This window comes from Microtus ochrogaster, linkage group LG8, assembly GCF_000317375.1.
Source record: "Microtus ochrogaster isolate Prairie Vole_2 linkage group LG8, MicOch1.0, whole genome shotgun sequence".
NCBI classification, from domain to species: Eukaryota; Metazoa; Chordata; class Mammalia; order Rodentia; family Cricetidae; genus Microtus; species Microtus ochrogaster.
The window spans coordinates 10,088-31,911 of NC_022033.1; the positions used below are offsets into that span (position 1 = coordinate 10,088).

Consider the following 21,824-nt stretch of genomic DNA (forward strand, 5'->3'; position numbering starts at 1 on the left):
TTACATTCATAGGGTTTCTCTCCAGTATGTGTTCTTACATGGCATTGAAGATGACTCTGACGTGCAAAGGCTTTGCCACATTGATTACATTCATAGGGTTTCTCTGCAGTATGTGTTCTTTTATGTATATGGAGATTAGAAGAACGTGCAAAGGTTTTACCACATTGATCACATTTATACGGTTTGTCTCCAGTATGTATTCTTTCATGTAATCGTTGATTACTGGGGCATGCAAAGGATTTACCACACTGATTACATTTATAGGGTTTCTCTCCTGTATGCGTTCTTTTATGGACTCGGAAACTTCCGTGATGTGCAAATGCTTTACCACATTGATTACATTTATAGGGTTTCTTTCCAGTCTGAATTCTTTCAAGCCTTTGAAGATGACTATGATTTGCAAAGCCTTTAACACATAGAGTATATTTAGATGTTTTCCCTCCAGTATGACTTCTTTCAGACCTGCAAGAATAATTGGCACATGTAAGTTTTACCACATTCATTACACTGTTGAATCTTCATATTTGTATAAATTAATTTCATCAATTTATTCTGATTGTAAAGAGGAATGAGATCTTAAGGTTTTATCATTTTATTTACACTCATGTTTTTCCACTTCATTAAGGGCTGTTTTGCATCTTTGAAGACAACTGTAATAGTAAAAGCCTTTATTACATGCCTCACATTTATAGAATCTTTCTTTCTAAATGGGTTTTTTTTTTTACATATTTGAAAAGAACTGGAAAAACTCAGATCTTTACCACACTTCTTGCATTCAAAATTTTTCCTATGCTGTGAGTGATAGCTAAGTGAACTAGGACAAAAGGAATTATTTACACATTCCTAGCAGTCATAGGGCTTTTCTGCAGTGTGATTTTTGTTGATGTATTAACAGTAAAGTTGCAAACCCAACCACTTGTATACCCGAATCAAATTCAACAAATCTACTCAAAAGTGGGGACTACTACAAATCTTCTAATTGTTCTGAGAGGGGTTATGTTACATATTTCCATGTCCCTATGCTCATATGTCTTGTATCCAGAGTGACATATGATATACCTAGTAAAGGAAGAATAACAAATAAATGGTTTCCACATTGAATTTATAGTTTTACTTTCTGTTCCTCATAAATGTGGTATAGTGTTTAAGGTTTCTCCACAACAAACACCCCTTGACTCTTGACTCCAACTGCTCTTCTCATTTAACTTAGTAAAGTTAAAACAAGTATATGAGTAACATTGCTTTACCATGGACCATTTGCTTATTAGAAGGTTTGGACATATACATATCACCTCTTCAACGTGTGTGCCTTCTGTAACATGAGTGGTACAAAACTAAATGGATTGGCAGTTCTACACCATAGCTATAATGAGGCTTTGATCAAATGGTGATATCTGGTAAGGCATTGTTTCTTTGTCTTCTTCCTGAGTGGAATCCCTGGCAAACTCAATTCATCTTTCTGAAATTGAAGTATATAGTTTTATGAGAATTTTGTAAATATACATATACTTTTAAGTTGTGCTTATTTACATGCTTGCTCTTCTTTAAAACTTCAAGAACACATTACAATTTCTTCAGAGGCACATTTGTATTATCTTGCACATAAAAATTACCTTTTTTGTCTTCTAGAATTCTGATAATATTCCTCAATTCTATGGTCTTCCCAATTGTATCCTAAAAAAAAAAGTACAAGAAAGTGTATGGTATATTATTGAAAATTGTGTAAAACTTAAGTTACCATCTTCAGTGAACCCTAGATCCATGCCTGATTTATTCACCTCTGTGGTAATATTTTGTTTATGATCTAACAAAATTTGCCTGAAGATCAGAGCACAAAGCTAGACACAGTCATAGAGGTCAGTAAGTGGTGTTACACACCGTTAAAATCAATAGCCATATTAGTTAGCCAAAGAGGCCAGGCAGTGGTGGTACACACCTTTAATCCCAGCACTTGGGAGACAGAAGCAGATGGATCTCTGATAGTTCAAGCCCACCCTGAGCTACACAAAACTGATCCAGTCAAAAAGGGAAACAGAGCTCATAAAAGATGATCTCAGCACTTGGGATCCCATTCCTTTAATCCCAGCACTAGAGATGAATATAAAGGGGGAGGAGACAGGAGCTCAATGTAGTCTGCAGTCATTCTGAGGACAGGACTGTCCATTCGGTCTCACTATTGATAGAGGTGGGAACTCTCTAGCTACTTCTCTGATCTTCACCTTTAACCCCAATATGTCTCTGGGTTTTTATTAAGAACAATTAGAATTCCTGTTACATACCTCATTCGTCCTCTTCCTCAATCAAATTACAGAAGAACATTAATAACCAAGGGACAGTTGTCCCCTTATTTGAAAACATAAAGGAAAATTCAGTCTTACCTATAGTAGCGAGATTCCTGTAGGTCTCCAGCATCACATCTTTGTAGAGATTTTTCTGAGAAGGATCCAGCAAAGCCCATTCTTTCCAAGTGAAGTCGATATGTAAATCATCATAGGTCACTGTATTCTAAAATACCCCACACATGTAAACAACAAAAACTGTGATACTGACAACATTGTAAATGTATAATTCTTTGACAACATAGTCATATAATTCTGGTGCTCCCCATACTTATTCTATGACAAGGATATTATTATGTGTTTACCAAGTTAGTTTAGAAGGAAACTGAATAGGAGGTTCACCTCTGACATATCTGTACTGTTTGAATGGGCTATCACCTTGCAAGAAAAATGACTATAAACAAACATAAAGAGACAAGTAAACAATCAACAGTACAAAGTACATATTAGAGAAATTATTTAAACAATTACTAACTACAAAAAACGAAAAATAATATGGGCAATCTGGGCATATTGACTCATGCCTTTTAACCCCAGGACTCAGAAGGCAGAGGCAGGTTTATCTGCCCCTGAGTTGTATGTCAACCTAGTCTATGCATCAGTTCAGAAGTACATATTAAGACCTGGACTCCTGGGTAAAAATCATTCAAAGAAACAAAAAAGATAGATCTCAGAGCCCACATTTATTTTTTGTTTATGCTAAAATTCTTACAAAGTGTTAGGGATTCTGACCCATGTCATCCGTGAAGAAATTGCATTTAGTCACTTCAATGATTTTTTTAAAAATATTTATTTATTTACTATGCATACAATATTCTTTCTGTGTGTATGCCTGCAGGCCAGAAGAGGGCACCAGACCTCATTACAGATGGTTGTAAGCCACCATGTGGTTGCTGGGAACTGAACTCAGGACCTTTGGAAGAACAGGCAATGCTCTTAACCTCTGAGCCATCTCTCCAGCCCCTACTTCAATGATTTTCATATTCTGAAACAGCCCCTACACTGTTGAAAATGTCCAAAGTATCTTCCAACACTCAAGGCAATCTCTTGTCTGTGAGATTTTGTAAAATCAGGAAAAAGTTACATCTTTCCAATATACAACAATGGCACAGAATATCCATTTGCACTCCAAAATAGAGGAATGGGAACATAGTGAAGGCAAGAGTGAAGCACAACAGGACAGAACATCAAATCCTACAGCTCTGTCTCAGATGCATGGGGCTTCAGTTTCCAAGGGCTTAGATAGCCCTATCCCTGAAACTTCTCATACATCTCTCTGTGTGTACTGCTATTCCATATATGTAGCTGCCTCTCTATGGCAGGTATCTTACAGTTTTGGTATTTCAACATCTTGTGGTCTCAAAATGCAACCCAGGCTTTGTCCTCACAGCTTCATGCAATGGACTCTCACAGTATCCATACTGGGTTTCTGTCACTCCTAAGCATAGATGCCTGCATCAATGCCAAACTGAAACCACAGACTAAGAATCCATAACCTTAAATTTTGATTCTTTCTTGTTTCCAGGGCTGCCACATCAAGGGTGATCTTGCAAAATTTGACTTCTTAATTGGGATGGACACTAACATACTTGGACCACAGGTGCAGCAGGTTTTGTATGAAATTGCTTCCTGGGAGTAGGAAACACTATGCTTATTCCTTATATAAATTAAAAGTGAGTGGAGTCTCACCCTTAGGGCACCTTTATAGGTTTCCACTCCAGAGCAACAAGGTCAGAGTTGCAGGTGTCCAAACCAAGGTTGCTAACACAAAACACCCTAAGAAAAGCTTGCCAATTCTTCACTTGCTAAGTCTAGGTGGAAATAGACACCTATGTCTCAAAGTTTGTCACTGTGCACTGTGTTCCTGCTTTCTCTGATCACAGCCTTACTCCTGAAACCTTGTTGCCATGGTCATTGGCTCAATTCCTTATCACTTACCCTAGGAATGTGCTTTTGACCAATGAGAGGTAACTTTTTCTTTAGCTTCAAGCTTCCTGAAAGTGAGGAAGTTTTAGACTAGAGGAGAAGAAGCGAGGAGGTATTAGAATTATGAAAGAATTGGAAGAGGCAGAAGAATAGAGACATGTTTGGAACAGCTTGTTCACCCTCAGATACCTTAAGTGCTTTCACTTGCTGTAGCATTTCATCAGAACCCCCAGACACTCCCAACTTGGACACAGACCCCTGCTTGAACAAAGGACACACCATCTGCCAGAAGTTCATGAAGGCCACCCTCCTGCAGAACTCCCACACTCTCTCAGTGTCCCTTCAACACTATCCTCAAGACCCACCCCTCTTTGCTTTTTTCAACCCATAACTTGGACAGAGACTCTCTGATGGAACTATAGCCACGCCTATTGTCAGATTTCCAGCCCCTATCTTAGGAGGGGGGAATGCATGTCTAACCATAGGCCACACAAACCAGAAGATCAGAGAGCAGATAGAAACCGAGGAACAAAACACTCAACCAACAAAGACAAATTGAGAAATCAGCACCTAGATCCATAAGCACCTCAAAGCCAGATACCTAGACACCAGAGTAAGAGCACAATCAACAACAGCCAGGGCAATACGTCACTACCAGATTCTCGCTATCCTATGACAGCAAGCTCTGAATGTTTCAACACAACTGAAACACAAGCAAAAGACAATAAGACCAGCTTTATGAAGATGATAGAGGTCCTTAAAAAGGAAATGAATAAATATATTAAAGAAAGCTAAGGAAAAAAGTTGATACAAATGAATGAATCTGTTCAAGTCCTGAGAATGGAAAGAGAAGCAATTAAGAAAATGTAATCTGAAGAAATTCTAGAAATGAAAATCTAGGTAAGCGAATGGGAATTATAAAGTCAAGCTTCAAAAAAAGAATACAAGACATGGAACAGAGAAATTCAACCAATGCAGATACAACAGAAGAAATGGATGTATCAGTCAAAGAAAATGTTAAATATAAAAAGTTTCCTGAAATATAACATTCAGGAACTCTGGAACACTATGAAAAGATCAAAGCTAAGAAAAATAGAAACGAAGGGAGAGAATTCCAGCTCAAAGGCCCAGAGAATATTTTCAAATGCATCTTAGTCAAAATTTTCCTAAAGGACACTAGAAAAACACATCCCACAGAATCAACTAAACAGGTCTTGTGCGGGTGCACAGAGACTAATGCAGCAATCATAGGGACTTCAAGAGTCTTAGCAAGGTCCACTGCATATACATTAAGGTTGTGTAGCTTGGTGTATTTGTGAGACTTCTAACAATGGGAGAAGGGGAGGATGTCTCTGACTCTTTTGTCTGCTCTTAGGACCCTTTTTCTCCTCCTAGTCAAGGCTTCATATGGGGTTTGGTGTGGGATTCCCCTCTGTATGCTATGAATATGTTTTATTACCATTGGTTAATGAAGAAGTTGCTTTGGCCTATGGCAGGGAAGAATTTAGCAAGGTGGGAATTCCAAGGAGAGATAGAGGAGGAAAGGAGGAGTCAAAGTGATATCATGTAATTGTTTAAGAAGAAGAATACTAGAACCTTACTGGTAAGTCACAGCCTCGTGGCTATATACAGATTAATAGAAATGTGTTAATTTAAGATATAAGAGCTGGTTAGGAATACATCTAAGCTATTGGCCAGTGTTGTAATCAATATAGTTTTTGAGTGATTATTTGGATCTGGGAGGTCAGGAAATGAATAAGTAGTCTCCATTTACAGGGGTTTATGCCTAGTCTTGCTGTAATTTGTTATACCATGTTTGGTTGATATTCTTATGATATCTGCTCTGTTATGAAGGGATATGGAGGAGGAGTAGATCTGGGGGACAGGAGAGTGGGGAGGGCACTGGAAGGAGTAGAGGGAGGGGAACTGTAATCAGTTTGTATGAGAAGTTATGTGCCTATTCCTCCCATAAATTGAAGGCTTAGGTACCCTTGAGGTACCTTAATAGGCTTCCAAAGCCGAGCAAGGGCCTTCTCTTTAATGGTACTAAATACCTTGAAATTTCCTATATCAATTTGTATTGCATGAGAGAGGAATAAACTTTAAAAAAAAAAAAGAGGAATGTGGATAAGTGGGGGAGGATTGGACTCAGCAGGGCAAATACCAAATCCTGTAGCTCTGTCACAGACAGGTGGAGTTTCATTCTCAAAGGGCTTAGATAGCTCTGTCTCTGAAAATTTTCACACCTGTGTCTGCTTTTCTACTTCCACACCCTGCATGCAACTCTCCATGGCAGATGTCTTATTGCTTGGGTATCTCAACATCCTATAATCTCAAAATACAACAAAGACTTAATTTTCAGAGAATTATACAATGAATTCTTAGTCTTCTCACTGGGTTTCTGACTTTGCCAAAGATGTGTACAACAGTGCTGAACTGGAACCACAGAGGAAGAATCCATGACCTTTAAAATTTGCATCTTTCTTGTTTCCATAACTAGTATATTGCTGAGCCACCAAATTTGGTTTCCAAGTTGTGATGGGCCCTACAATAATTGGACCAGAGTTGCAGCAGATTCTGTATGAAGTTGCTTCTTGGGACGAGGAATCACTTTGTCTATTCCTCCCATAAATTGAAAGTTTAACTGGATGGGATCTGACCCTAAGGGTACCCTCCTTGGCTTCCAATGCAGAGCAAGGGCCTTCTCTTCAATGGTGCTAAACACCTTGAAATTTCCTACCTCTGTTTCACTACTGGACTGTCATCTCAAAGTAGTGCTGTTTTTCTCTACAAAACACGGACTTTTCATTTTTTTCTACCCCACTTGTTTTTCACTATAGACCTAAATGAGTTATATTAGTAATAACTATTCAACATAATTAATACTTCATCTAAAAAATCAGCCCAGTTAGTTTTTAATTCTTCCTTACTCAATCTCTCAGGGAATAGAGAAAATAAGAACAATGTTGACACAAAATATTATATGAATGACCACTAGCTAAATTTTCCATGAAGTCTATTTTCCACTGAAAACTTACTGCCTGCATTACTCAAAACACTCCCAAGTTTCAAGTCCTACAAAAACAGATGATTAAGCTCTGTGTGAAGCTTTCTATGTTTTTTGCCATCTAAAGTCTTGATCTATTCAACATTCTTCAAAAGTCAACATTCCCAGGTTGGTTACAATAAGAAAATCACCTTTGATGCACCAATTTTTTTTCTAACTTGCTTGTTTCTTGCAGTGATTAAATTCTCTGACCAAAAGAGTCTCAGGTAAACAACAGGTTTATTTGGCTGATTCTGCCAGATCACAATCTACCATTGTGGGAGCTTAGAATGGAAACTCAAGCTCATAGCTGAAGGCAAAAAACATGGGCTAACTTTGCTAACATTTTTCTTGTTTGGTCACTCGTCTCATTCTCAAATACCCCTTTTATTCATCTCAGGCCCTCTTGCTTAGAGTATTGCAATCTCAGTGGAAGAGCTACCCACAGCACTCATCAATCAACACAATGTCTAACAGAGAGCAACCAGCCATTCTGATGGGGAATGACTTCAATTGATGTTACTTCAGATGATGTCTTTACTGACACATAAAGCTAATTAATATGAAGAGACAATAACATGAGATGGTTTTAAAAACCCAAAACCAGGGCTGGAGAGATGGCTCAGAGGTTAAGAGCATTGCCCGCTCTTCCAAAGGTCCTGAGTTCAATTCCCAGCAACCAAATGGTGGCTCACAACCATCTGTAATGAGGCCTGCAGGAAGAATACTGTATACATAATAAACAAATAATAAATATTAAAAAAAAACCAAAACCAATGTATTAACCATAGCAATCATTTAAGCAGCAAATACCCAAACATAGAAGAGCAACAACTTGAAAACAAATATATGCCAAGAAATGAGGAAAGGCAAGCCTCTAAGATCAAGAAAACTAAAACTATCTCTCCACAGAAAGTTCCCAAACTAACAAAAACTCAAGGAACTCAAAATATAATGTAGCAAATTTTCTGAATACAAAAGCTGGTGAAGGCCCATCATTTTCCAGAGAAACAACAATATGATTAGATGATAACTAATAAAATCAGCAACATAGATGGCACTACAAACAAAAACACAAAGCCACACCTGCAAATACATACCATGGTCCTTTAACAAATAACTGCAAGATTCTAATTAAAATCCAAATCCAAGAAATCACTGGCTAGCACTCATCTTGTGAACTCCAGTTCTCTCCTTTGCTAATAGTAAAAAATGGGTTGTTCAAAGAGGGATGTTCAACCAAAACTAGAAAAATTCAATCGAAGTCGTCTGATGTTTTAACTTTGTAGAAAATAGATTTGTGTACTAAAAGGACCTCATTTTCTTAAGGTAAAGAAAAGGATATTTGTTAGGATCACTTGAAAACCATTTTGTTTCCCAAGACAGATGAATGGATGTAAGTCTGTATCAGATGAGGAAATGGAAAGTCTTCCAAACCAAAAGCACAATAACAGATTTTGAAAGAAACAGTGTATGATTTGTATTGTATATCCAAAGCAACTTGTTTTTTTCTAATTGTTTTGTAAGTCACAAGAAATTTTGAAAATGAATTTATCCCCATTTTTTGTGTCTGTTTGTATGTGAGAGACCAATTTTTCATGTGCCTGCAGGTAACCACTAAAGAGAGGGTGTCCGATCCCCTGGATTTGGAGTAGCAGGTGGTTATAAGCTTCCCAACTTAGGTGTTGGGATATGAACTCAGGTCATCCCCAAGAAGAATTTTTGCTGAGCAACCTGCTCAGCACCATAGTATTTTTACCCAATAACTAAATGTCTTTCATAAATTAACAACAATAAAAAACCTAAATAAATAAAGAAGTAAATTGATGGCCCTTGGAAATACATTGTAACAATATCAAGATGTTGTCTATGGTAAATTTGCAGCATGAATTGTATATGATCCAAGGAAGATTCCCAACAATTTATAACAGGAAAGCTGATTACAAAGCTACATGCAAAGTGGAAACACAAAGAATCCTCAATGAAAAATACTACACACATTGATACAATGTGACTTCTATACTTACAACAAAGTTACAACAATTAAGAATGTGTACAATATTTGTGAAAGAATAAAAGGATAGTGAGAGAAAACCAAGAATAAAAGCAGAAAGATATGGTCAACTTTTAATCAAAAGACTAAAGGAAGCTCAGCCAGAAAAAGTGTGATGTTGACCAATGTTATCCAACTACCTACAATTCTATGCATATAAAAACTAAATAAACAGACTTTATAACACCTACCAAATTAACTCAAACAGACACTAAATTTGTTATGTTTCTGACCCTCCAGCTACAGATATTTCTTCCAAAGAGAAACCCATGTTCTAGAGCCCACTCTACAAATGGAGGTAATCTCCTGCTATGGCTCTGAAAACTCTCATGCCCCTTGAGGTTTCAGATAAACTCAGTCTCAAAGATGCCCTACACACTAAACAATGTCAAAGAATAATCTAATGTCTATTTCCTGCAACATAGATTATGGTACAAGTTGTGGAATCCATTTTATCCACCCAACTAACACCAAGCATAACAGAAAAATCTCTGCAGCTCAGAAACTCATTTTCTCCCCTTCCTAGACACAGACAGGGCCATGGTCTAGGAAATTTGTAATTTAGTAGAAATTCTTCCAGTCTTGTACACCTTCCATTACACACTCAATGTCCAGTGCAGCCAAACACAAGTCACCCTCTAACAGTAACTGTTGTTACTGTGTAACTAATTGTTAAAGCAAAAAGAGGCCATGAATTAGAAAACAATGAGGGTCATGGTAGGGCTTAGAGGCAGGAAAGAAACTATATATGATGTAGTTATAATCTCAAAGAATTATTTTGAAAAGTTGAAACAGGCTTTATGACCATGTTCTCCAGAGACTAGGGATTTGAAAGAGAGTACATGATGGGTTACTCAACCTTTGATCCCAGGATGTGCATCTCAAATCATAGCCACATAATTTAGCCAGATCTTCTAGTCTACTTGAACAAGTGTAACTATAGTAATTTGATAGGGTCAGATTTTATCCTGATTCTTGATTGCCCTCATCTGTGAACACCAGTAAATGGTCAGTCAAGATATTTGTTGACTATCTAAACCTGACTACCTGATCCACATTGCTAACCTCAACTACTGCAAAGCAGAAAAGCTTTCAACCTCCATCCTATCCCTCCCTTTCTGCACTGTGACGACATCAGCTTCAAAGTTGGTCATTGAACTCAATTCTTGAACAGGTCACTCTTCATTTTCCCAAATAAAAGCCAGAGATGTTGCAAGACACTCATTAACTGGTCTATGTTTCTTTCTTACTTACCAGTCAAGGCCCAGCCTGGAAGGAGCTGCAGAACTGTCTTCCCAACACTGGACAGCAGAGGAAGGAGTAAGTATTCAAGTCAATTATCAACTTGACAGTGTGGTGCAAGCCTGGGATTGAGAAGGCATTGCTCTAAACAGAAATAAATCAATAGTACTTGAGAAAATGAAATGAAATTCCTAACGACTGAGAAACATTGGAGAACAGAAACAAAGAGATTAGCACAGTAATGCAATTAAAAAAATGAAATTTTCAAACATGATACCAGTAATTGGCATTTTTAAATGGTGAAAATGATTCATTTTTAAGATAAAAAACTTAACTATATTGACTTAGAAAAAGAGTAGTCCTTTGCCTAGTAGAGGGAATGCCATTAATAAGGGACTGATGGATGTTGGCTGCTGAAATTTGTAACCTGACAGAGTAACAGTCAAAGTTCTGTTTACCAATCTTTGTGTCAAGCAGGACTGAACATATTTGCACAGAAAAGTTCCCTAGGGCTGGAGAGATGGCTCAGAGGGTAAGAGCAATGGCTGCTCTTCTAGAGGTTCCGAGTTCAATTCCCAGCAAGCACATGGTGGCTCACAACCATCTGTAATGAGACCTGGTGCCTTCCTTGCCAGCAGTACATTGTATGCTTAAGAAAGAAAGAGAGAGAGAGAGAGAGAGAGAGAGAGAGAGAGAGAGAGAAGTTCCTTAATTGGAAGATCTTTATTTGGCTCAAGCTAACCTTCTCAATGTGGAAAAACTACCAATTTGGTCTGCCTTCATTCATAGGACATGAATTAATACATGCTTGGAAATTACAAAACTACTCCCCCTGCCACAATCAAGTCCTTTTTCATAATTGTGACTCCAGCAGCTAATTGTTGACCTTGTTTCCCCTCTGCAGTGTACACCATGAACTATTTTCCCTATTCTAGTGTGAAGGCAGAAGCCATGCTCCTCATGGAAATCTTTTCCTGTGACTGCAATAGGTAGTTGATAATTTAAAAATTTGAAAATTCCAAGGTTGTACAGTCATTTAAGAATTTAGGAAGTGTACTATAGAGGATAGCAAGGTCAATGACCTGGAGAGCAACAGACTGGGATCAAGGCTACTGGAGTCAACAACATAGGAGAGCTTGTTTCAGAAATATTTTTCTAAAAGGCTGGAAGTGCAGATGTTCTAGAATTAATATGCCTTCCCAAGAAGAAATCACTCTACACACTTAAAAGTTTAATAAAGAAAACTGCTTTACTACTAGTATGCTTCTTCACCTTACTCTAATGCTCAAAGAGTCAGCTTAGAACAGACTTTGCATTACACACTTCCTGTCATTCTTATTTTAGGTTCAGGCTCCAGGTTATACTTTGAACAATTTAAATAGGGACAGGAACTTAGCACATGGAAGATTTACACAGCAAAGATATTCCCATAATTATTTCTTAAGTATAACAGTGACATAAAATAACAGGTTATTCTCCAGTGACAGGGTCCTGAGGTGGAGGTGCCAGAAATGAGAAAGATAGGAAATGGAGAAGGTAGAAAAGATAAAGGCTGGGGTGAAGTGGTCTTGTACAAGCTATGCCTCTTACCAAGTAAGCTTCTTAAAAAGAATAATATCGTGTATACTACTTCTAGGGGGGAATGGAAAGAAATGGGAGATTTTTATGAAGTCAGCAGAAACTGTCATGAGCTATTGTGGGCCAGGATGCAAATGCAGCAGATAGCAATTGATAATTCTGATGTCAACCCACCAGATGAATAATTCTCTGATGGAGGAGAACCTTGTTCAAGCAAGGCTTATGGAACTACTGACTCTGGAAACTGTTGCTTCTCTCTGTAATTCCACATGTGCAGAAACAACTGTGGTATCTCCCCAATATCTGCACTATAATATGTATCTCATATGATATATATATGTAATCTCATGATTATATCTCAATCTTGTGAACACATATATCCATGGATAGTCAGGAAGATGACTTCTCATTAATCTGTATAATTTTGAAGAACAGAAATATGCTAGGATATGCTTCATAACTGATCTATTGTCCCATAAGGACTGTTTTTTTTTCACTCAGAATAACATAAGAAAACAACAATTTCCCCCAGTCTAAGACAGGCTACACACATTTAGCTGATCTGAAACCTCAGAGCAATTTCAAACTAGACTGAATGGGTTTGTATACACATCGTAATTTAAAACATGAAAAAAGACAGTCGTAGATGTCTAACCAAGGCTATTAATACAAAGCAATCTAAAGTACTATGACAATTCTTTGCTTACTAAAAGTCTAGCTGATAAAGACCACAATCACTCCCTGTATGAATTCCTCAGCAGCGTGTCTCACAAGGCAATGTGGCCCCAGGTTCAGGATGGGAAACTAGGGACCTTGAGCTCAGGCACTGCCACGGTTACTCACTCCCCTCAGTTTTTGTAATTTTTTTTATTGCAGAAAGTTTGTTGTTGAAATAAGCTGTGGAGAATTGGAGCAGAATGGAATAAAGAGAACAAGGAGAATAAAACAATGAAGAGAACTAGAGCTGAGGAAGAATAAAAGGGAATGATCCTCAGATTATATGAATCTTCTTAAATAGGAAATCGTTTTAAGCCCTGCTACTCTAAAAAGCATTTTCTTAGTGACCCTGGGTGCAGCCCTGAGAGCTGAACTCTACCAGGCTGCAAAAGAAACTACCATACAATGGGACAAATTCAGGGAGGACTAATAAAATAATGCTGTAAAAAGGGAACACAGTGTATCTTAAGAACATTACTGACCAAGCCCACAGAGGCCTTGGGACTGATAACCATAGCTCCACGTGATGGGAAGAGTTGGATTCTCAGGATCTGAATCAACCCCTCCCACAAAGCCCTGGCCCCAGATCATTACCAGTGAGAAAGCTTGGTAAGACCAGAGCCAAGACAGGCTCTCCTAGTAGCCCTAATAGAGATCAGGCCTTAGTTTCGGTTCACTAAAATGGGACAGAGCTAAACAGACAGTCATCAGAAAAACCACAACTTAGGAGCAGGCATCCCAGTCTTCTGCTAGCTCAGCAGTCACCAGTCACACCCATGGCCCCTTCTGCTGGCTTAGCACATGACCCCCAGTCTCCTGATAACTAAAGATAGCTTTCCCTACCCTGCTGCTAGAAGGTCCCTAAGCACTAGGACCTCCCTCTAACCAATCAGACCCCAGACTAATCTTTCCTCCACCAATCAGTCACAGATTAGTCTCTCCTCCCTGAAATTTCCCAAACTCTGCTTAAAGGAGCTTGTGACCTTTTTTAGTGGCAGCCAAGTGCTACATTGGAACCAATAAAGCACTCTTGTTATCACATACATGGCTGTTGGTCTTTCCTTGGAGGCTTCTCTCAGACACTAACAATTGGTGCATTGTCCATAAAGTTCCCCAGAGAACCCCACCATGATGAGCGTCTGATAACCTGGCTGGCTGGTAAGTGAAGTGAGCCCTCTGTGTCTGTGTCTGTTCTGTTCCTTGTTCTGTGGTTTGTGTTTTTCCCCCCCATCTGGGTGGCTCAAACTAACTGAATCTGTAGGCTGGGGTTTTGACTGATGGATGCATTAGAGCCCACATGGGCTGGGAGATGTCCTGGGCCCACCTGGATGGGACAGAGGGTCCCTTTGATTGAACAGGGAACACAGGTCACACCTGTTGCAAAACGGAAATCCCCAGGGAGACATGCCATCAGCCTGCTTTGGCTCCTGGTTTCTTTCTTAAGTGCTGTGCTGATATATTTCTGTCAGTGTTATTTTTGTGTTTTCCTGTTATTTGTAATGTTACCTCATTTCCTTCTCTTAGGAGTGGGTCAGTCAAACTCAACTTCTTCCCTGGAATCTTATTTTGGACCGCTCCAAGGACTTCCAAACCAAGTCAGTGACTTAGGAATCATTATCTGGAGGGGGTAAAAGCATTCTTGATAAGGACATGGCAGGACTTTGGGTGCCTAACAGAGAACCAATGGCTGATCACTGTGGTGGCTAGGGAAGCTGATTATCATTGGTTAGGGTGAAAAAGAAAACCCTACTGCTAGTCTTAGATGTTTCTCATGGTACAAGTTTTACTGTGATGATGCAAATTTAGAGTTATTTCTGCTTTGGTATATGTATGATTCTGTTCTTGTTTAAATATTAAAGGCATACAATATTCTAGACTACGGATCTCTGTGAGTTCGAGACCAGCCTGGTCTACAGAGCTAGTTCCAGGACAGGCTCCAAAGCCACAGAGAAACCCTGTCTCAAAAAAAAGAAAAAAAAAAAAAACAATATTCTAGACTACTAAAGGAAACCACAAGAAGGACTTTGATAAAAAGTTTTCATGTCTAGAAAGTAAGAGAAAAGGCAAGAGACTAAAATAATAAGGAGAAGAGAAATAAAAGTTAAGATGTCTGAACAGAGATAGGAACTTGAGGATGTATAGTAAGTTGTAAAAGGCCAGAGGAGGTATGAGATTTGGCCATGTTATGTTAATTCTCGTTCATTTTATTTAAAAAAAAAAAACAAAGCTGATGATTCACTACAAAATGTTTGTGTTAGGAATGGGGTCATTCTCTTAAAGGAGAGAGGGGGACAGACCACTGCCTACTGCGCCCCTGTACCCTTTCTTTCTTTCTCCAGGCAACAGGGAGAAAGGGTGTTTTTCTATCCCACCATTTACCCCCAGGTACCCCAGGATGAGAGGTATGGGAAGGCAGAGAGGGTGGGATAGAGGAGCTCCCCACATACACACCCATTCTCAAAGGGAGGAGTGACCAGCTGGGGAGAATTCCATGGCCCTTCCATTGCATGCTGTGGACCAACCTGATGCTGGGGACAGGCAACATCTAGTCACCACCAGCCCTTGGTCACCAGCAACCTTTATAACTGGAAATTATAAAATCTTAAGTTTTCTGAGAAGCCAGCAAGGCTCACTGAACCTGTTGTATTCAGTTCTTTTCACTCACCAACCAACTTGGGATGATTGTTTTCAACTGCTCCAAGTCCTCTTCACTACTGAGGAGAGGGACAGGATTAGAACAGAAGCTTAGAAATTGGTTCCAGGCCCAGATAGAAGACTGGCCACCAAATCAGATCTCATAAATGTTGGATTTTCTGTGATGTGACTCAGTTGGGATTCTACATAGAAAAATGTAGGGAGAGGCTGAAAGTCCACCTCCAGACTCTAATGGGGGTTTCTGTCCAAAGTTAGTCAGGTATGCCAGGGCCTGAAGAAACACCAGGAGCATTCCTTGAGAGGGGGACAGAAGTTTATAAGACCTATACACCCTGGGATCTGGAAGCACCAGAGAATTGGTCTGTAGTCAGCCTGGCTTTTGTCAACCAGTCAGCACCAGATATCCACCATAAGTTGCAGAGACTAGAAGGTTTTAAAGGTAAGAGGTTGGCTGAACTCATTGTGGCTGCTGAAAAATAATAGGGAAACCCCAGAGGAAAGGCAGACAAAGGGGCTTATGAGAGCTTTATAAAGACAGATTTGGAGTCTCATTCTGAGATTCCTGGAGGCAGGATTGCTATTTTTGTAGGTCAAGACTACATTGGGGACCTCTGCCAGATCCACCAGGCAAGGTGGATCCACCAGGCAAAGTCCCACTAGCCTGTCCACACCCAACCTCTGGTAGAGTCAGCAGACAAGGAAGGCCCTCCTGTCATGTCCAACCTTAGCCAGATCTAGCAGGCAAAGAAATCCTGGTTGCCCATGACTAACCACCATCTGAGCCAGCGAGCAAGGGAGGCCCGCCCATTCCTGACCTCTGCTGGAGCCAGCAAGCAAAGATGGCCCAGCAGCCTGCCCATGCCCGACCTCCACCAGTGCCAGGAGACAAGGACGGCCCGCCCATACCCAACCACTGCTAGAGTTAGCAGGTAAGGAAGGCCCACCCACTCCTGACCTCCACCAAAGCCAGCACACAAGGAAGGCCTGCCCACCCACGCCCAACTTCCACTGAAGCCAGTAGGCAAGGAAGGCCCACCTACCTGCCCCTAACCTCTGCTCTGCCATTGAGCAACATCTGTTGTGACTGGAACCATAGCCCTAACTCCACCACAAGGAGAGACCATCTGAGCCTAGGATTCACTGGCACGCGAAGGACTGACCACCAGAGACACAACCCCAACTACACCAATTGGAGGAAAAGATGGGTAGACAACACACTGAACAACACAAAGGGGAACACAGCACCATGTAAAAAAATCAGTGGCCCTAACAGCAGCAAGACTTGAACACCTCAACACAGAAGAAGCAGAAAATGCCCGAAAAATAACTTTAGGAAAATGTTTCAGGCCCTTAAAGAGGAAATGAAAAATTTCCTCAAAGAAGTGGGGGCAAAGACAAACAAAAAATTGGAAGAAATCAACAAAATCCTTAGAGAAAACCAAGAAAAAGCAATCAAACAGATGAAAAAAAATGATTCAAGACTTGAAAACCAAAATAGAAACAATAAAGAAAACACAAACCGAGGGAACTCTGGAAATGGAAATTATGGGTAAATGATCAGGAACCACAAATGCAAGCATAAACAGCAGAATACAAGAGATGGAAGAAAGAATCTACGGTACTGAAGACACAATAGAGGAAATAGATTCATAGGTCAAAGAAAATCTAGAACACCAAACTTAAGAATAACAGGGATAAAAGGAGAAAAAGACCAACTTAAAGGCCCAGAAAAATATATTCAACAAAATCATAGAAGAAAACCTAAAGAAGGATATGCCTATGAAGGTAAAAGAAGCTTACAGAACACCAAACAGACTGGACCAAAATAATGTCTCCTTGTCACATAATAATCAAAACAATAAACATACATAATAAAGAATATTAAGAACTGAAAAGGAAAATGTCCAAGTAGTATATAAAGGCAAACCTATTAGAATTACACCTGACTTCTCGGTGGAAACAATGAAAGCTAGAAAAGGTCCTGGTCAAGTGTTATGTAGACATAGAGACCACGGATGATGTATTCTTGGATTCAGTTTGCCAGTATTTTATTGAATACATTTGCATCTATGTTCATGAGAGAGATAGATCTGTAATTCTCTTTCTTGGTTGAGTCTTTGTGTGGTTTCAGTATCTGGGTAACTAATCTCATAAAAGGAGTTTGGCAATGTTCCTTCTGTTTATATTATGTGGAACACCTTGAGGAGTATAGGTATTTACTAACTAGGCACACCTACAGGTGGAACAGTGTGTCCAGTTGGCAACATTTGCAGTTACATCATGATGCAAAGTAAAAGAGAATTTCAGCTCTAATCAAATCTAAAATCAACTCAGTCAAGGCTGAATAACCTCAGTCTATATTGTATACTATGCTGTCTCCTATAGGGGACATACCAGGCTTCCTCCTATCATCCTGTTAGCTACATAACTAAAAAGTTTGCTCTTAATAGTTGGCACTGCTGGTATTCCTCGTTCTCATATCCCCTTCCTCTTAGCTTCCTACAACACTGGCTCCTGCAGTATTGACACAGAGAAATGAGGGCATTGTGGGTTTCTATGATACTACTTCATTCCCTGTTCTTAAATTCTTCCTATTAACTCTTGATATCATCTATTCTTTTGCATTACTCTTAGACTCCTGTGATTAGAATCATTCTCTCAAGGACAATCATGCAAATATGTCATGTCTTGAACTACTGTGACTCTTTCAGACTACTTACAAGGTGCTTTGGAAAGGCAGCATCCTGTTCTTGAGAATCCTGAATTCAAGGTAATACTTCAAACAACAAAGGCTTTAAGAGCTGAATCAGATCCACTGTATATTTTTAACAACATCCCCTCTGGCTCACCCAGAGAAGAATCATCAGGGGAAAGTTTTCCTAATAAAATACTCATTTCATCTATCGCTCTAAGAAAGTGACACTAAAGGCAATCAACAATAATTTTTGTAAGGAAAGCAAGGAGAGCAGGTAGCAATATGCTCCTGGAGTCATGCCCAGAATTATACAGCAAACTATCTATTGGCCTTACCAAAAATGTTTTAAATTCTCCTAGGCCTTGCCAAAAGGAAAACTTATTCATGTTTTTCTCAGGCCTTGTCCCCCAGTGAAGTCATATTGTTCCCAGCATTAATGAATGCCATTAATAAGAGACTGTATGACTTTGTCCCATGTAAAATGTTAGCTGCTGAGTGCTGTAAGCTGACACAGATTTCCAGCCAATGGCCTGTGTCTCAAACCTCTGAGCTAACTTACTGTGTCAACCAGGAATGCACACATCTGCATAAGAGAGTTCCACAATTAGAAAATGAACATTCAATAGTTCAAGCTACCCTCCCTAAATTATACAGCCATCAATTCTGTCTGTCTTCATTCACATGGAAGAAATTAATGCATGCTGGGAAATTACACAGAATGTTGTTCACCCTGCCCTTTCAGAAGACCCCTGCAGCTTCAGTCTGTGATCAAGCTATTGTCTAGTCGGTTTCCCCCTGCAGTGTACACTTCATGAAGAAGTGAATCTTTCATTCTACAGGGAGAAGCCCTGTTCCACGGGCAAATCCTTTTCCTGTTACTGCAATAGATAGCCCACTATGCGACTCAAACTGGTAACTTTAGAACTGTGGTGCTGCAGACCTGTAAACTAAGAATTGAGGGTAGTCAGTTGGGAGGAGAGCCAAGGGCAATGCCCTGTAGGACTACAGACAGGGTTCAAGTCCACCTCAATCAATATGAAAGACCTTGACTCTAAATGATTTTCAAAAAGACTAGAGATGCAGATGTTCTAGAATTAATATACCTTCATGGCACACCAGGACTTAATGTTGAGTGTACCTGGAATGGCCCCTTGACAGCATTTAGAGGCCTGTCTTTTAACAAAGGGATGGGCCTTTCTGCTGGCTGTAAATCAGGGTTGTCTCCCTTGTTATGGGAATTCAGCTCTAAAGGTGATTAATACTGTTTAACAAACTTTCCATCTTCCCATACCATTCTCTAACAGACATGGTTAGTGTACTACTTATCTTAGGGGTATTTGGGATGGAGCCCACCCTTACCTAAATTCTACTTTGTGACTTAAGTTCTCCTAAGAACGGGTAAATCCTTATACCATCAATTCTATTACAATTAATTCTACTCTTCTACATCACAGTCTAGCCTCTATGTGATGTTAAGTTGGGAGCATCATCCCCGCCCTTTGATATCCATCCCAGCCCCCAGGCCTAGGAGTTGCGTTGGTCTGGACTCCAAATCCCAGCATTCCAGGGAGGGTTCAGGACCACTCCCACCGGGTATTTACATGGGCGCCCAGAGGAAGAACACGTGGGTCCCGGATTTTGCACGTGTTCCTCAGTTTTCTTTCTCTCCTGCCGTGCTCTCGGCCACCCGAGAGTGTGCATTTAATAAAACACGGGCGTTTTAATTTGGTTTGATTTGACCTGATTGGATTTCTTTGCGCCGGCGGAGCTGCTCGTCTTTTCCTAACACTCTACACAGGAGATAATCGTTTACAAGCCCCACAAAATTAACTCCAGGCGGATCCGAAACCTAAATGTTAAATGTTAAAACTGCAGAACTTTTGGAAGATGCTAGAGACCAGGGTTCTCCGAGTTTGGCAAATTTGCCTTCCACACTGACAATACAAGGACTACAGCGCGCCTTTCATAGTGACGTCAACAACACGGATATTTCTAAGTACAGTCCTGCTCCCAATGCTGTGTGCAGATGCAGCCGGCGGAGTGAGGTTATTCAGGGGCTGCCTCCCTGGGCCAGGGAGTTGCAAGGATCACGCAAGACCACACAGAACCAGCAGGAACACGCCGAACTCTGTCTAGCCCCCAGACTCCCACCAAACCAGGGGAGGACTCACCACACCACCTCTCGCAGCTCAGTCAGCCGCGCCACACAGTCTAGAGACAGCAGCCTCTTTCTCACCAAGGCCAGCCACTTCTCCCTATCTGTGGAGAACAGGCTCTTTTACTCACCATGGTGCAGTTGCCAAGCTAACCCGCTTTCTCCCCACGGTGGAGCCCAAGACACAACACACAGGGCAACTTCCGACTTTCACAGGAAACAAGCTGAGCCAGAAGCCTGGCTCCCACAAGTACCCTCCCATCTATCTGACTGGTGGGTCCGCAAGAGGCTCTGATTGGAGAGTGAGGCCTGAATGACAGGACCGGTGAGCTGAAGGCACAATGCACAGTAGTTCCTAGCCCTGGCTTCCAATCTTAGGACAGACCTATCCAGGTTGGCTGGAGATTTGTGCCAAATTCAACACCAATGGGTTCAGTTTTACAAATTCAGAAGGAGGCTACTCAAACAATTTTGCACGAGAGGAACACAGGGTAACTCAAGGGCATTATAAACAAAGTCCACAGTGGCCTTGGGATGGATAACCACAGCCCCAACTGTAGAAAAACGTGGGTTCTCAGGATCTGATGCCACCCCTCTGCCAAAGACCCTACCATGCAATTTCCCTGTTTTAGAGAAGGTGTTTTCTTACTTTCTCAATACATCAAGACCTTAGATAAAAATTCCAAGGACTACATAGGTTGCCAAACTCAAAGGGGCCTAGTTTCAAGTGTCTTCTAGAAGTTCTCCACTTCAAATTTGACATTTAGATGTAAAATTCTTCTGTTTTCACAAACCCAAAGAATTCTTGTGAGTTCCAGGGAGCCAAATTGAAGTATCTACCTTAAACAGGTCAGATACACCACTCTCAATTTCCTGATCCTAATTTTTTTTCCTAAACTTAACTTTGTTCTTTGTTCTGCCAATACCTTAAAAAAGTATTAAGAGACTATCTACCCAGGATGTGACCAGCACCCAGCTTTCTTAGCCCCCCCCCAAGACGACACCCACAAATAAGCAGGAAGCATTCTTGAGAGTCTACCGCCCCAATTCCTTTAACCTGTTGTGCCTAACCTCCTGCATTTTTATTTAAAAAAGAGATGGGTATGTAATGGTCTGTCCTGTCCCTTTAAGAGACAAGCCACTCCCATCCCCCACCCCCATCTGCTGAGGCAAGCTGATCTTCAGCTTCCAACCTGGGTCCACTGAAGGAGAAAGATGCCAGAACATTACAAGTAAGTCATAGACTCATGGCAATACATAGATTAATAGAAATGGGTTCATCTAAGATCTAGCTAGGAATATGCTTAAGCCATTGGCCAAACTGTGTTGTACTTAATATAGTTTCCGTGAAATTATCCGCGTCTGGGTGACCAGGAAACTAAAGCGCAGTCTCTGTCTACAGTCTACAGATGGTCTTT

At 40.3% G+C, this 21,824-nt stretch overlaps 1 pseudogene; it reads right to left on the minus strand.

Annotated features, from left to right (window-relative positions):
• LOC101985362 overlaps positions 1–20,626 on the minus strand; it is a 22,185-nt pseudogene extending 1,559 nt beyond the window's left edge.
• Positions 20,627–21,824: the final 1,198 nt, after the last annotated feature.